Source organism: Rhagoletis pomonella, unplaced genomic scaffold (assembly GCF_013731165.1).
Source record: "Rhagoletis pomonella isolate Grant_MI unplaced genomic scaffold, Rhpom_1.0 Rhpom_scaffold_00002, whole genome shotgun sequence".
Taxonomy (NCBI): domain Eukaryota; kingdom Metazoa; phylum Arthropoda; class Insecta; order Diptera; family Tephritidae; genus Rhagoletis; species Rhagoletis pomonella.
Window position 1 is genome coordinate 87,588,473 of NW_023458556.1, and position 16,654 is coordinate 87,605,126.

General features: G+C 40.7%; 1 protein-coding gene across 1 annotated transcript in view; it reads left to right on the top strand.

Annotated features, from left to right (window-relative positions):
• Nucleotides 1-2,391: 2,391 nt before the first annotated feature.
• The window catches only part of LOC118734142 (myosin regulatory light chain sqh), a gene marked incomplete at its 3' end in the record, with an annotated part of 125,729 nt that continues 111,466 nt past the window's right edge, over nucleotides 2,392-16,654 (top strand). The window contains 1 exon segment of the mRNA XM_036463851.1: nucleotides 2,392-2,536.

Sequence of the window (16,654 nt, forward strand, 5' to 3'; positions counted from 1 at the left end):
GTGACATGGTTATCACGAAATCAGTTGGGGTGTTCACAGTTCGTTCCAAATTGTGTCTGAAAAAGTAGACGTCTACATTTTGAGACATCTTTAGCATCAAACTGTGAGCACCCCTTTCTAGCAGTCGTCGCAAAATCGTCTCAAAACTTTGCTGGTGTTGCCAGACATTTCTTCTTTGTGTGCTTTTTTATATGTCGCCTTTCGATTTTGTTTCTGAAAAATTGTAATTATTTAACTTAATTACCAATTCCTAATATTTGTTATTTCTTTTCCTTGATTTATTTCTTTTCATCAGAAATTGCGCTCAAATTAAATGCAAATATAGAAAACGTGCCCAATAAATAAAAAAAATGCGATTAGTATTGCCATAATGCAACCCTGCTGCGAGGTTGCAAAATGTAGACGCGTAAAAAACATACCTTTGAGTGTGACAAAATGTAGACGGCGTCGTTTTCCAATTTTGTATGGGAAACAACAACACCACAGATTTTACGGTTAGAAAACGTCTTAAAATGTAGACGTCTACATTTTCAGACACTATTTGGAACGAACTGTGAACACCCCAAGTGTTTTCCTGTGGAGACAGGGCCTTAGGGAAAACAGTGTTAATTCTTTAACCATTCTTTGCATTATAATAGGCATGTTTTATTCAACCATCACAAGCAAATAGCTAAATCTTGGTCAAATAAAACGAAATTAGCTTATTTCCCATGTTAGCCTAATTTTGACAGTTATTTGACTGCAAATTGTGTCAAAGTAAGTTGTGCCTCTTTCTGACTGGCTGAAGGAGAAAATTTCTTATGCTGAATGGCAATGCCCCTTGTTCAATATACAAGCCAAGATAGCTTTTCATAAGCCAATATAATTATGTTGGGTAAGTCCTCCATACAAAATAAGCTGATAGCTTAAATTTCTGGACAAATAAAACACGGCTAATATAGCTTATAGCTGCATTATTTTGTAAGCGAGCGACAAAAGAACGCTCAACTCGGGTAAAATTTCTTTTTGCTACTTAAGCAACCCTGCTGGTAGCTGGCAAAAACATGTGATTAATTCAACGGCATTTAGACACAAAAAATAATTGAAATTAGTAATTATGCGAGGTATTTAAGTAATATATATACATATTTAAATATAGATCATGTATATACGAAAACAAAAATTTCCCTCTCCACTTTTTCATTAACAATTCACAATAGAGTAGTTTTTTCACTTAACAACATTACTCTTCAGGTCGCGTATTTTTTAACCGACCTGGCTGAACTCGGATAAATAGCCGAGATTGTGTTGTTGCTTTGCGTGTATTTCGTCATTTAAGCGAGTGTTCTTTTGTAGCTCGGTTGCAAAAGAATGTTGAATGTTTCTTATTGTTTCTCGGTATACACATTTTATTTTCTTAGACAAGTATTTTATCTTATTTTATTTCATCTCATTACGAATATACCATAAAAAGGCAAATTTTCCCCAAACGGAGATTAATTTCTTCCCGTTTATCTTCTTATTGTACTGAGCTAAGGCAGTATCAAATCGGGGTTGGCTTTCCTTTATGGCCGTTCGTTAAAGGGACGTGGGCGAAAGGTAAGTGGGCATGGCACCTCTAACCCACCTTTTTGGAGAGGGAATGAACCGCCATTGATAAAAATGCAACCCCCGACCACTTAGGTCCCCTATGGTTCCCTAGGGAGCCCTTAGAAAAATTGCCGAAAATCACAATTTTCATTTGCGTTTATTCGCTTGAAAAATGTTAAATATTAATTTGCACAATACATTTTTATATACACATTTTTATATACAAGACATTTTTATAAAACACCCAGTAACCGAAATAGACATCACTGGGGCGGCAGCCCCAGGTTTATCACACAGAAAGGGAATTCTAGTTACCTCATCCTTTCCCAAGGTTACATCACTGGGGCGGTAGCCCCAGTTAGGTCACACAGAAAGGAGAATTCAACGTAGTAAGAGTTATAATCCCAGAAAGGAATTCTACGTGAAAATACTGTGGACGCAAGTAAAAATTGCGATTTTTTGCCATTTTTCTAAGAAGTCCGTAGGGAACCATAGGGGGCCTAGGTGGTTGGGGTTTCATTTTTGTCAATGGCGGTTCATGCCCTCTCCAAAAAGGTCGGTTGGTGGTGCCACGCCCACTCCCCCTTCGCCCACCACACCTTTAACGAAAGGCCATAATGGAAAAATTACCCTCAAATCAAGCAGTCTCAACGTCCAACACCTTGTTTTATAGCATCATGCTCCTCGGGGACCAATTGGTGAAAAATTGCGAAAAGGTTTATAACCGTATATACTGGGCATTAAACTGAATAGCGAGCTTAAATCGGGAGCTGATAAAGTCTGCAGTCTGAAGAGGCTCTTAGAGTAAATACATCGTTTATCGTTTTAAAGCACTGGTATGGATGATCGTTAAGAAATAAATGAATCATAAATTATTTAGTCATCTTCTAATCAAAATTTGGTGAAAAGTTTTGTCTGTTAAATTATTATTTCTGAAGGTTTTTGGGTAAATTAGCAATACCCCTATGTAAGTATTTGCTTCGGTGGAATAGCAAAATGATTATTTAGTGAAGTGTTTACATCTAGGCACTGAAATATATATGTGCATATTAAACCCACATCTGTTCTGATAAATTTTGTAAACTAAATGCGGAGCAAATGCGGCATATGTGCAGTGTAGCGGCCGTTGAGATAAAACTAAAATTAAAAGTGGGCGTGGTCTGCTCCCGGGAAAGGGACAATTTTCCAATCGCGCGATTTTTATTAAAAGTTTTCATTATTTATCGAAGTGTTGATTTTTATGGAAAAAGCATTATGGAAAGCATTCACCCGTATGCTGTAATCCGAAAGTTCGTAGTTACGAATTCGTAGCTCCGTTCCGAAAATTCGAATATTGGTATGCTGTAATCCGATCGTAACTATCAACGGCGTTGCCAACTAAATTAGTGAAATTCGAAGTTCTTACTCAGCTGCTTTGGCAGAAACAAATCAAAATAAATATACATAATCGCAAGTGAATAGTGAAATTAAAAAAAAAAATAGTTTAATCATTATTTGAAATGACTTTTTCTTAATTAAGTAGAATACAAAGGATTCAGTGGCCGGCGCACTTTTGTCCCAGGAGGAAGAACAGCTTACAGTTGCATTAATATACAAAGGAGATTGCTAAGAGATTGTTCTGATCCATTTAGCTTAAATGATAAAATGTAAGCTCCCTCCTTTTAAGGGCCTCCATTTCACTAGATATTGTGCCGCTTTAATTCTTGGAACGCTTTCCCGAAATTCCACCACATCCTCTTTAGCTCCTTTTACAAAGCCTCGACCAATGTCCGGCTTTTCGCTCATGTATTCCACAAGTTTTTCGTATTGCGAGCGATTTGTTGTGATCTTCGATCTGTTAATTTTGTAAACACTTAATAATAATACATTTTTTTTTCATATATTCATTTTTACATATTTTTGCGTTTACACACTTTATTTTACTGATATTTTAAAACAATTTGTTTCGCTCCGACACGAGTTGCTATTCGTACAAAATTTCCGACAAATACATAAAAATTACAGCTACGTCGGAGTCAGGCGTTCCAACATTACGAATTTCGAAGATTGCATACGAATTTCGAAATTACGATACGACAACGCGGATTTCAGCATACCAATTTTACGATTCGTAGCAAAATCGAATCTACGACGGATTACGGCACTAAGGGCTGGTTACTCAATGTCTGTTTAACACTAATCTCCGGTTAAACATAGTTATCGACGTTACCGACTCCCTGTTGTATGAATGGAGTCGAAGACGTCGATAACGATGTTTAACTTCAGATTAGTGTTAACCAGACATTGAGTAAGCGGCCCTAAGTGTGTTTTTGAGAATAGCCTATTCGCTACTGCAAGCTACAAACATCGTTCATTATCAATAACGAATATCGGTCGTTAAGAAAAATGGGAATCGCACTACAGGAGTAAGACCCCTATCGATCCTATTATTATTTTTAATAAGAGCAATGTACGTATTGTACACTTATACCCCTAATAGGTTCATTCCCTATATTTTTGGACTAAAATCTGAAAAGTGTCAAAATGCCAGAGCGTAAGCAAAATGCGCTCACTAAAAGAGAATAACAGGAAAAGTAAAGGAACGCAAAAAACCAAATTTTTAGTCCAAAGAATGGCAACAACAAAGCTAACGTCAAATAAGAATGGAAATGTATGTATAAAACACATTCACACAAGCACAAGCACAATAAACACTTACCATATCAATTATTTTTTGCCTCCTTCCAATTTCAATTCACTTTTTTTACTTTTTGGATTATTCTCACTTTTTGCGTATTCTTTTATTTCCGTTAATTTAAATTTAGTTGAGTTTGACACTTTTCAGGATTTTGCCAGAAAAAATTCTTCTGACTAAATCTGACTACTTCGGACTGATGAGAGTCACTCTCACTGGGTGTTGCTCTCTCATTTTAGCTGTCATTTCCGAGTTAAGGAACGCTTTTTGGACTAAATCTGACTACTTCGGACTTTTTCTGACTTCTTCTGGGAGATAAGGAACGCCCCTAATTATACGCATTTATTTGTGGTGTATTTTTTTTAACGTATGGTAGCATACATTTTGTGTTACTGTCAGCCATTGTTATTTCTGCTTGTTTGTGAAATGTGCAAACGTTTGTGAAGACATTTATTAACGCGTTTTACTTAATTAATTAATTAATAATTGTATATTAAGGTATTACAAACTCATGCGAACCTTTTAAGGATAATATATTTGTGTAATTAAAAGTGATAGGTGTGGAGTTATAATAAAATGTGAAAGTGATAAATATAGTTAAAGTGATAAATATAGTTAAAGGAGACCCCCATTAGTATCCCCACCGAGTTTCATAAAAAAATTCACTATACTTTGCACGGAACAGCAATTGGTTCCGTAATGGAAATCTCAGCCCTGCTCCCTTCTGATTTGAAAAGTGTAAACTTTTTTTGGTGGATATTAATATTGGTGGATCTAAAAGGGGGTAAAGGGGGAATTTGCACTATTTTCAAAAGCTTATATTTCCAAAACTATTTTAAAAATGTGGATATGGTTGGAAAAGTAATTGATAGACCTTTTGGTATTTATTTATCTAGGTGGGCTTTCAACTCCCAAAATTTTATCAAAATTTTGGAAAGGGGGTACCTTTAGACGCGTCTGGACCCCAATAACAAGAATCCGAAAGCGGAAATTAACCTTTTTTACCGGATCAAAAGTTATTAACCTACGCAGAAAGGTTTTCAGCGCCTTTTCTTCGCAACACAGAAAGAGAATTTTACTTTGTGAGAGTTATAATCCCTAAGTGCGGCCGAAGGCCGCCTATTCACAAAGAAGTTCTGCGCAGAAATACTTCGGCTTCTTTTTATGGCAATACAGATAGGAGAGGGAAGTGAGGTTACAGCGGAAATTGACTTTTTTACCCGGTCAAAAGTTATTAACAAACAATTTTGGGGGTTGAAAGCCCAAATAGATAACTACCGACCTTTTATTTGATATGCATATCTTTATATATTTTATATACATAATTCTAGAAAAACTAAACGAAATTATAACTTTTTTTTTAAAGGGAGAATTCCAGGGGATCCAGGCTTGAAAAAAAATATTAGGGAGTATAGGGGAACTTTTTCAGATTCTAAATCTGAAGACCCTATCCTCCGGAGGCTTATAGTTTTTAAGTAATTCGCATTTAAAGTTGCAAAAAATACCGAATTCGACCTCACTTTTTCCTTTGTACACCAATTGAACTGAAATGTTGGTGCTGCCATACAAACCAAAAAATGCCAAGAAACACAAAACGTAGGTAAAAAAAATGCACATAACGTTTTATTAAATATTGAAATTATTTATAGCGCGATTTATTGAAGTATCGATGTTAGCTTTTTGGAGAGGGCATGACACAAATGCAACCCCCGACCACCTAGGCCCCCTATAGTTCCATAGGGACCCCTTAGAAAAATTTCCAAAGATCCCAATTTTCACTTGCGTCCACAGTATTTTTGCGTAGAGTTCTTTTCTGCGTAGGCGGCCTTACCAAATAGAATTCCCTTTTGGTGTACACCAACTGATGTAGCCTTGGGAAAGGATGAGGTAACTAGAATTCCCTTTCTGTGCGGTAAACCTGGGGCTGCCATCCCGGTGATGTTTATTATGGTTACTGGGTGTTTTATAAAAATTTGTTGTATATAAAAAAATGTGTATATAAAAATGTTTATATAAAAATGTCTTGTGCAAATGAATATATATAAAAATGTCTTGTGCAAATGAATATTTAAAATTTTTCAAGCGGAAAACGCAAGCGCTATTCTCGAAGTTACAGTAAGAAGCCCAGCAGGCGAAAATTGGTATCGCTTGATATACAGTTCAATGCAAGCGTGAGCGTGTACGTTCGCAAAGGCAAAGAGTTCCATTTATATTCTTATGGACGCTCACAAACATCTGTCAAAACTTGCCGTTCACATGCGAATGCTTTGCGTACGCACACAGTTGAGTGTGAACTTGAGAAAGGCATATTATGCATTTTAAATGAGTTTTTATTCTATAATTCTGAAAGATATTTTAATTTGTAGTATATTTTCTTCGCGAAATAGATTAAACCGATTGCTTCTGCGTGTCGATGCCAATTGAATTTTATTAACAACCGTTCGTTTGTATGTACATGCAAGCGCCACAAACGTTCACCATGGTTAGGCTATTTACAATAGTTAAACGAGTTCACAATAGGCAAACGTAAATTTATAAACTACTACAACTCGGCCAACCTGACTCAAGTCACCGCGCTCGGTCACCCAGTGTTAACCAAGGGTTACTTATAATAAAGACTACAATAAATACATAAACTATATTATGGCGGCTAAGTGCTGCTTCGACTTTCAGAATTCGTTGTCCACATTCTTATATTGCAAGCTTCTATGACTCCATCATATGGTATTTGGGTTATCTGGCAGTTTTCTATGTCCCGGATAACGTAACGGTCGTTCGGAAGTATTTTATGTATCAGGTAGGGTCCCTTAAATTTCGGCAAAAGCTTTTTGTTCGTTCCTACCGTCGTGTCAACGTTCTTCACTACTACAAAATCGCCTACTTGGAATTTATTTACTTTAACGTTTTTCAATTGACTGCGCTTCAGATTGTATTGTTGTAATTTTTCGATATTTTCTTTCGCGATATCTCGCACCATCTCCATATTCCCCCTCCCCCTGTGTGAAAGGCAATCTTCTAAATATTCTGTTAACTTGTCAACTAAAGGGCCTCGCTGGCTCACCCCAAATAATGCTTTGCTGGGTGTCATTCCAATAGATCTATTAACTGTATTGTTAAGGGCAAATTCAATTTTCGTTATGTGCTTAACCCAGTCGGCATGTTGAATTGATTCACTGAATTTCGCAAGCATGCCCACTAAGGTACGATTAACCCTTTCGACCTGAGGTGAATGCACCGCCACCCTTATGTGTTGTATATTTTTACTTTCCATAAATTCTGCAAAGTCTTTAGATGTAAAACAGCTTCCTCTATCAGTTATGCACCTTACAGGACGACTGTAATATTCGAAGTATTTGCTGAGTGATGCATTGACCTCCATTGTACTTGTTGTCAGGGCAGGGTACAGTTTAACGTATTTGGTAAAACTATCCACTATAAATAAATGTGTTCGCGCTTAGATTGTAGTGATGGTAGTGGTCCTAAGTGGTCTATGTGAATCATGTGGAAAGGTGTAGGCTCCTTGGGTATGTTGTGTAACACTCTTTCGTTTGGTTTAAGAGGAGGCGAGTACATTATGCAGCGTATACAATTTTTCGTAAATTTATTTATTTTGCTTTTCATGTCGGGGAACCAATAGTTTGTCTTTATTTTCTGGTAACATTTCTCTATGCCAAGATGACCAATGTGTTCATGTGTGATTCTGATTATATCTTCCTCTAATTCGTAAGGGACATAGAATAACAGAGTGTCCTTACTTTTTTTATACAATATGCCGTTTGATATTTCAAAGTTATCTAGTTCCTCTTTTTCTAACTGAATTTTTAAGTTTGTAATTTTCGGATCTCGTGCTTGTGCGGCCTGCAACCGGAAATCTATGTCCTCGCTATCAACTACCGCGACTATATTTTCGAAATTTGTTTGACACCTACTGAGTGCATCCACATGAGCCATTTTAGCACCAACTCGATGCTGTATTGTGTAGTCAAAATTTTCTAGTTCCAAAGCCCATCGGGCTATTCTACTATTCACCAACTTTTTATTTAAAGTCAACGTTAGAGAATTGCAGTCTGTGACAATTTTAAATTTAATTCCCTCTAAGTATGTAATCGGCGTAAGGCGTTTATAATAGCTAGTGTTTCTAGCTCGAAGCTGTGATAGCGTGTTTCGGCTTCAGTAGTGCGTTTTGAAAAATAAGCGACAGGGTGAAAAGCGCAGTCGTCTTGTTTCTGAAGCAGAATAGCGCCATACCCAATGGCACTGACGTCGCAATGAAGTTCTGTTTCTCGCTGAGGCTTTTAGATCGCTAACACTGGACACGTCGTCAATTTAGTTTTTAATTCCTCAAACGGTACCTTACATTCGTCATTAAAATCAAATTTAGACTGTTTTTTTATCAGTTTGTACAACGGACTAGCATAATGGAGAAAGACTTTACGAATTTTCTGAAATACGAGCATAATCCTAGAAATGATTGAACGTCTCTTTGGTTCTTTGGTCGAGGATATTCTGAAATGGCTTTTATGTGACTATTCGACGGCTTAATGCCTTCATGGGTAACCTGATATCCTAGATATTCGATCTTGTGGTGCGAAATTTTACATTTTACTACCTTCAATTCAAGACCATGTTCCGCCAAACACTTCAATATTCTTTTCACTAGCCTAAAATGTTCTTCAATTGTCGCGCTCGCAATTAAAATGTCATCCATGTACACGACTATGTCGTTTTTTACTATAAAATCCCTCAATACCAGACTTATAAATCTTTGAAAAATTGCTGGCCCATTTTTAAGTCCAAACGGCATTCGTAGGAATTCATATTGACCTCTTGGGACAACGAAGGATGTGTATCTGATTGAATCCTCGTCCATTTTTATTTGGTAGAATCCTGATTTTAGGTCTAATAAACTGAATAATCGTTTTCCTTCTGAATATTCAAGGCAATGGGAAAATTTTCCAAAACGGATCCAGGCTTTGAAAAAAAAAAAAATATTAGGGAGTATAGAGGAGCTTTTTCAGATTCTAAATCTGGAGACCCCACCCTCCGGAGGCTTATAGTTTTAAAGTAATTCGCATTTAAAGTTGCAAAAAATACCGAATTTAACCTCACCTTTTGCTTTGTACACCAATTGAAGTGAAATGTCAGTGCTGCCATACATATGAAAAAATGCCTGAAAAACACAAAACGGAAGCAATAAAAAAATGCAGATAATGATCGCGCGATATTTAATAAAAAAATTGTATTATTTATTGGTAGATTTTTGATTAAAAAGTGGCATAATTTATCGAAGTATCGATTTTATAATAAAAAGCGATGTTTTATTAAAAATGTTCATTATTCATCGAAGTATCGATTTTTAGAATATAAAGCGCCGCAGGCGAAAATTTTTAATAAAAAATCGCGCGATTTTTAACTAAAAATTTTCATTATTTATGGAAGTATCGATTTTTAGAATATAAAGCGCCGCAGGCGAAAATTTGTAATAAAAAATCGCGCGATTTTTTATTAAAAATTTTCGATATATATGGATCTATATTAAAATATGGTTACTGGGTGTTTTATATAAACTCGCGCGATTTTATATAAAACAATTTCATAATTTATCAAAGTATATTAAAAAAAAGAAATAAAAAAGGATATAATACGGTTTGTAAGTGTATTTAATAGTAAAAGACGCGAAAAAATGCAGTGGTAATGTACTGTTTATGTCCATCACATTATCGTACGCTTCAATGCCACAGATGTCACCAAAAAAATTTACCTCAGAAAATTTGTCCGTACACCCTTTTCCCATTTCAGTTATATTTACACCGCTTAAAATTTCATTCGAATTCAAGTCATTTTTATTAATTTTTCTATATGGTAAAGAGTAATATTAAATGAACCCAAAAAATCTCTTCCTAAGATAATTGAACACGGCAAGGCGCTATCCGCCAAAATGGAAAAATTCATAAACTTAACGCTGTCTCGATATTTTGTAGGTAACTGTATTTGGCCATAGCAATGTATTGTTGTATTTCCTATAGCTGTAAACTTCGCTAACTGCTTATCTATGTACGGCAATAAACTTCCGTTAATGAGCGATCGTCGTATAAAATTAGTCGGACTGCCCGTATCGAACATGCAAGAAAATAATCTAAATTGTGGACAAGTTCTGAAAAATTTGTTCAAAGCAACACTTACCGTTCCGTTGTATTCTAATTACTCCCAATTTCCGTCATCTTCATATACTGCACCAACAACTTTCTTCGGGCAGCTTCCATGCAGGTGATTCGTGTCTCCACAAATGAAGCAGGATCCTTTTTGGCGCTTTGGTTTTTTGCAGTCCGCCGAGTAATGTCCGTATGCGGAGCAATTGTAACATCTTGCTTGCTGTAGACGTTGCTCACGTTTCGTTACTTGCTCGCCCATGTTGCCAATGAGCTTTTCGTACATGGGAAGTGCTTTCTTTAATCCGTCCAACGTAGTCGCGCTGTAGAGTATGGACACACAAGCGGTTCTGTCTTGCAGTCCTTCGATGATAAATTCAACTAAGTCATTGTCGCTGATAGAGCTGTTACATGCCGTTTTTTGCATGGCTAGTACGAAGTGCTGCAGACTTTCCTTTCCTTTATTCCAGCGTCGAGCTTCCAGCTTTTTTACAGTGTCCCTATAACTGGGGATTTTTACGAATTCTCGGGTCAAGCATACCTAAAGCTCGCTCCACATTTGTCCTCCGGAAATTTTCTGCGAGCATTCTAGCACTGCCGGTGAGGAGCTGACGTGCCAGAAGGAGTTTACGTCGGTCGTTGCAGCCATACGTGTCCGTTGCATAGTCGAAATCTGATATCCACTTGCGCACGTCGCGGTTGTTGTTGTTGTTGTAGCGGCACTACTAAGCCCCGCCTGTTTCGGGTCAACTTTTAATCATTATCGTCGAGCTCAACTAACGGTAGGCCCAGGAAACGAGCTGTTTCGATGGGGTCAGACCAAAGGGAGAGGGGTGTTAGTTGAGTCGGATTGAGCTGGCATGTGAAGAGGTGGTTGGTGTCGTGGGGGGAGTCTCCACATGCCGGGCACTCATTTGGGATGTTTGGGTCGAGTCTGGACAGGTAGCTGTTTAGGCGGCTACAATATCCAGACCGTAACTGAGCCAGAGTAACGCGGGTCTCTCTAGGTAATTGAAGCTCCGTCTCTTCCACAGGTGGTGATTGGGCTCCGATAACGACATTCTTAGGCCTGGAGTCGAGGTAGGTGGAGACTGACTCCCTATGAATGTCGTTAATCGCTTGTCTGTACGTCATTGGGTCCAGTGGTTGGTCTGTGTAGGTCTGGACTGCGTCCTTGTACACAAATAGGTGCCCCCTGACGTGCCTGGGCGGAGGCTCCTCCTCCAGCAGTGGTCTGTTAGGGTGTTCGCTTCTGTGCCACCCCACCAGAAACTGTTTACTGAGCATTTTGTTGTGTTCCCGTACGGGGAGCACTTGGGCCTCGCTGTGTAGGTGGTGCTCAGGCGTCATCAGAAGGCACCCAGTCGCTGTCCGGAGTGCGGCGTTCTGACAAGTCTGTAGCTTCGTCCACTGCGTCCAACTAGTCCCCGGTGACCAAACAGGCGCTGCATAATTTAGAACCGGCCGCCCAATTGCCTTGTATGTTGCCAGCAACGTTTCTTTGTCTTTGCCCCAAGTGCTGCCGGCGAGCGACTTGAGGACCTTGTTGCGGCTCTGTACTTTGTTGACAACTGCGGTTGTGTGCGCGGAGAAAGAGAGCTGGCTATCAAAGGTAACCCCTAAAATGTTTGGGTTGTTCACCGTCGGTATAGGTGTGCCGTCGACGTGAATGCCTAATTCTAGCCTGACCTCCTTCGTCCAGGTGGTGAAGAGGGTCGCCGTTGATTTCGTTGGGGAGAGGGTTAGGCTCCTTGCAGTGAAGAAGCGAAAAAGGCTGGAGAGATAACCGTTTACTTTTGAGCAGAGGTCATCAATTCCATTCCCGGACGCCAAAATCGAACAATCATCAGCGTACGAGATCAGGGAAACTCCTTCAGGAGGCTGGGGGAGTTTCGAGATGTAGAAGTTAAAAAGTAAGGGGGAGAGAACACCACCTTGTGGAACCCCTTGTTTTATTCTTCTCGGTTTCGAGGTTTGATCTCTGAAGATTACTGATGATTGTCGACCACTCATATAATTCGCCGACCATCGCTTCAGTCCCTGTGGGAGAGAGGAGGCCTCAATGTCTTCTAGCAGCGTGGAATGGCAGACGGTGTCAAACGCCTTTGACAAGTCCAACGCTACTAGGACAGTTCTCTCACAGTGGCGGTTGCGATTTAGGCCACGAGTTATCTGGGTGTTTATGGCGTTAAGTGCTGTTGTTGTGCTGTGCACTTTACGGAAGCCATGCTGATGTTTCGCTGGGGTTAGGTGGCAGGTTAAGTATGGGAGCAGCAGGGCCTCAAGTGTCTTCGCGACCGGGGAAAGGAGCGTTATCGGGCGATAAAAGTCTCCTCTGTTGGCGGGCTTCCCCGGTTTCAGCAGTGGGACCACTCTCCCTGATTTCCACACATCAGGAATGATGAGAGTGGTCATAGACAAATTGAGGACCTCCGTGAGGTATGCTACTCCCACAGGCCCCAAATCTTTCAACATCAGCATACAGATTCCGTCGGGGGTCCAATGGCTTTGGAGGCTTTCGCCTTCCCGATGGCCCCCTTCACTTCACCGCTGGTGAAAACAAGTCGTGCACTGTTTTTTGCGCAGTTTGTGCAGCCTCCTGGTCACTCGACGTTTGGCCTTGTCTACCGAAGGATGCAGTGTAAATTGCCGACTCAAATAGTTCGCGCATTTCTTCGGTTCCGATGAGGCGTGACCTTCGAATGAGATTTCCACTCTGTCATCACGCTTCGTCGGGTTGGACAAGGACCTCACGGTTGACCAGAGCTTACTCACACCAGAGGTGAAGTTACAGGCCTTCAAGTGCTCTTCCCACTTTTTCCGCTTATGTTGATTTACCAGTTGCCGAATCTCCAAATTAAGGTCCCTCAAGCGAGGGTCCCCGGGGTCGACCTGGCGTAGGTGCTCATTTGCTAGTACAGCTGCTTCAGCCGGGAAATTTGGGCGGACTTCCGCGATACGTCCGGACGGTATGAAGCGAGCTGCTGCGGCAGTGACTACCCTGCGGAACTGGCGTTCGCCAGCATGTACGTCTGTGGGTGTGGGGAGGGCGGCGAAGCTGCTCTCGGTAACTTCCGCGAAGCCGTTCCAATCAGCTTTGTTAAAGTTGGTGTAGGTTCGGTGATCCGCGGGAGCAAAGTCGGTGGGCTTATTGATCGAGATGATTATGGGCAGATGGTCTGATGCTAACGATAGCATAGGTCACCATGATACGCTATTTATCAGACCAGCGCTAGCAATTGTTAGGTCTGGCGAGCTGCTGCAGCTGCCCACAATCCTGGTGGGGGCGTCGTCGTTCATGGTGCAGAATGTCGAATCGTCTATCTGCTCAGCCAAAATGTTTCCCCTCCGATCATTGGCCAGGCTTGAATGCCAAAGATCGTGGTGCGCATTGAAGTCACCTACTACCAGTCGGTTTTCGCCTCTGAGTAGCGCACCTATGTCAGGGAGATATCCAGCCGGGCAGCAGGTGACAGGGGGTATGTACACGTTAAATATTTCGAGCTCGACATCGCCTGACCGGACAGCTTTGCCCTGACATTCTAGGGTAGTGTCCCTTGGGTCGATGTCTTCTTCGATTAGCCGATACTGCACTGTGTGGTGTAGAATGAACGCTAATCCTCCACCATTATCTCGCTCGCGATCTTTACGGAGAACATTGTAGGCGGCGCAACCCAACAAAGTTGAGTTGATGTGCAACTTCGTTTCTTGGACCGCAGCTATCAATATGCCGTGCCGACCCATGAAGACTGCTATCTCCTCAATCTTGCTCTGGAGTCCGTTGCAGTTGAGTTGGAGTACGTTCGTATGCCTTGGGAGGCTGGTGGCGATACGGGGAGTGAGGGAAGTGTGGAGCCTACCTTGGGCCTGTTGCGCCTGACGCAGTTGCTGTTGCAGCCTGATGGTAGGTGGCTGCGATGTGGGCGTTGTTGTCTGCGCCGGCGGTGCACTATAGCAAGGGGCGCTGTAGTTGGTAGTCCACTCGCGTGTGGTGCGTAGACCAGAACATAGCCGGAAGTGGCACCAGCCAAGGCATGTGTTGCATTTGACTGATGTCACATTCCGGTATATTCTGTTCTGGCACACGGAGCAGATGGTGTGGGCAACCAGTAGCTGCTGGTTGGCTCGCGCTCGCGAGTGGGACCGGCCGGTAGGTTGTGTGGGTGGGGTGTGTTGGGAGGTTTGCTGTTGCTCAGGGGAGCTTCTGGGGGCCGTGCAGGCTCTTCGGGTGCTAGGTCGCACCCGTGCATAACGCGAGTGGGTAGCCGTGGAGGCTGATTGTGCCATTTGGCTTGAGCAACAGGGAGCCACAAAGTATGTGGTCCACTCCCGGTGAGACCTAAGGCCAGAGCAGGTTCTTAGGTGACTCCATCCGTTGCAGGAGTTGCACCTAACCGAAGTGGAGTTCGGGTGGAGTCGATTCTTTTTCCCAACATGTCGGTGGCTTGTTCGTCTTCATCAGTTATTCCAGCTGCTTCGGTATCCTTAACCTCATTTTGCGCGATTTTTTCAGTGGTCCCGTTATTTTCACTAAGCGGTATATCTTGCTTACTATAGTTATTGCTGCTTTGCGGGTCACCTTATGTAGCGCCGTTATGGTCGCTTCGCACGTTTTGCTTTTCAGTAGCTGTACCTTTTGCGGGGGCGCCAGCTTCGCCACTTAGAAACTCCATACCGCTTCGGCAATTTGGATGGAGTGGAACAGCTCCTACAACGTCTTGAAGTAGTACTCTAACTTCTTCTTCGGCAGCCGACTTGCGCACGGAGACTCCGGTTTCATTAAGAGCGGTTGCTATTTTATTTCTTGTGGCACTGTCCATTTCATGTGACTTCGAATCGGAAGAATTTATTAAATTAGACTACGTTTCGGAAGAACTTATTTAATTAGGCCGGAAGAATTTTAACGGAAGGTTTTAATTAATTAACGCGTTCGGTACCCCACACCTGAGGCTGTAGTATATCTTCTTCGCGAAATAGATTAAACCGATTGCTTCCGCGTGTCGATGCCAATTGAATTTTATTAACAACCGTTCGTTTGTATGTACTTGCAAGCGCCACAAACGTTCACCATGGTTAGGCTATTTACAATAGTTCAACGAGTTCACAATAGGCAAACGTAAATTTATAAACTACTACAAATTCTCTATCTTTTCATGTCTCAACTATAGCAAAAAGTTGAGTAAGAATGAAGATTATGGTCAAAATAAAAAGCTCACGCTCACTCTCGCATTGAACTGTATATCAGGCTTAATGCGATTTTTTATTACAAATTTTCGAAATATATGGAGCCATATTAAAAAACTAAAGAATCAATAAAAAACCAAAAAATAATACGGTTTATAGGTGTAGTTTATAGCGTCGAGAAGTATGGCAGCACACGTTTGCTTCTACTGTCGGCCATTGTTCTCTCTGTTTGTTTTTGCTTGAACGACTTTATAAACGCGTTTTACCTAATTAATTGATGAATATATATATATATATATATCTATATATATATATATATATATCTATATATATATATATATATATATTAAAAGTATAAAATACGCACGTGAACATAGAAAATATAGTATATCACACAAAATATAAGTGAAAAATGGTATTTTGTACAAAAATTTGGGGGTGATAGTGAAGATTATTTAACAACAAATTGCTTAAATACTATTAGCAACTACTTTGTGAGAGTGATATATTCATGTAGAGAAAGCTTCCCCCAACATTCTCACCAAGTTTCATAACGAAATTCCTTATCCTTTATATACTTATACTTTTGGAATGCCAACCCGAGAAATACCCTTAAATTGATTTGTTATTATTATTATTATTATTTTTTTTTATTTTTATTTTTATTTTCGTAGGAAATGCTTTATGCACTGGCCGGGGGCGCTAGTCTCTATACTACCTTCCCCGAGTGTGGGACTCCCACCCAAGCGTGTTGGGCTAGCCACTAAAACCAAACTCCCACCGCCCGCGCAAGAATCCCGCATCTGGCACCGAAATTCTGCATGTCTTCAGATGCAGGAGCGCGCTGTTAGAGCCTTGGGGCTGCTCTTTTGTAGGGGCGTTTCATTCGGGTGTCCTCAGTAGACAACCGTCCTCTCGTTTGCAGCGGAGTACGAATTTCACGTATCTCGCAACTGCTTCCCACTTTTCTGCGCTGGAGATCATTACCCCAACTATGTTGTTCGGAGTTATGTCTCCGTGTCTTTCTTCCAACATTCTTGATTTCGCGCAGAATGTTGGAAGAAAGACACGGAGACAT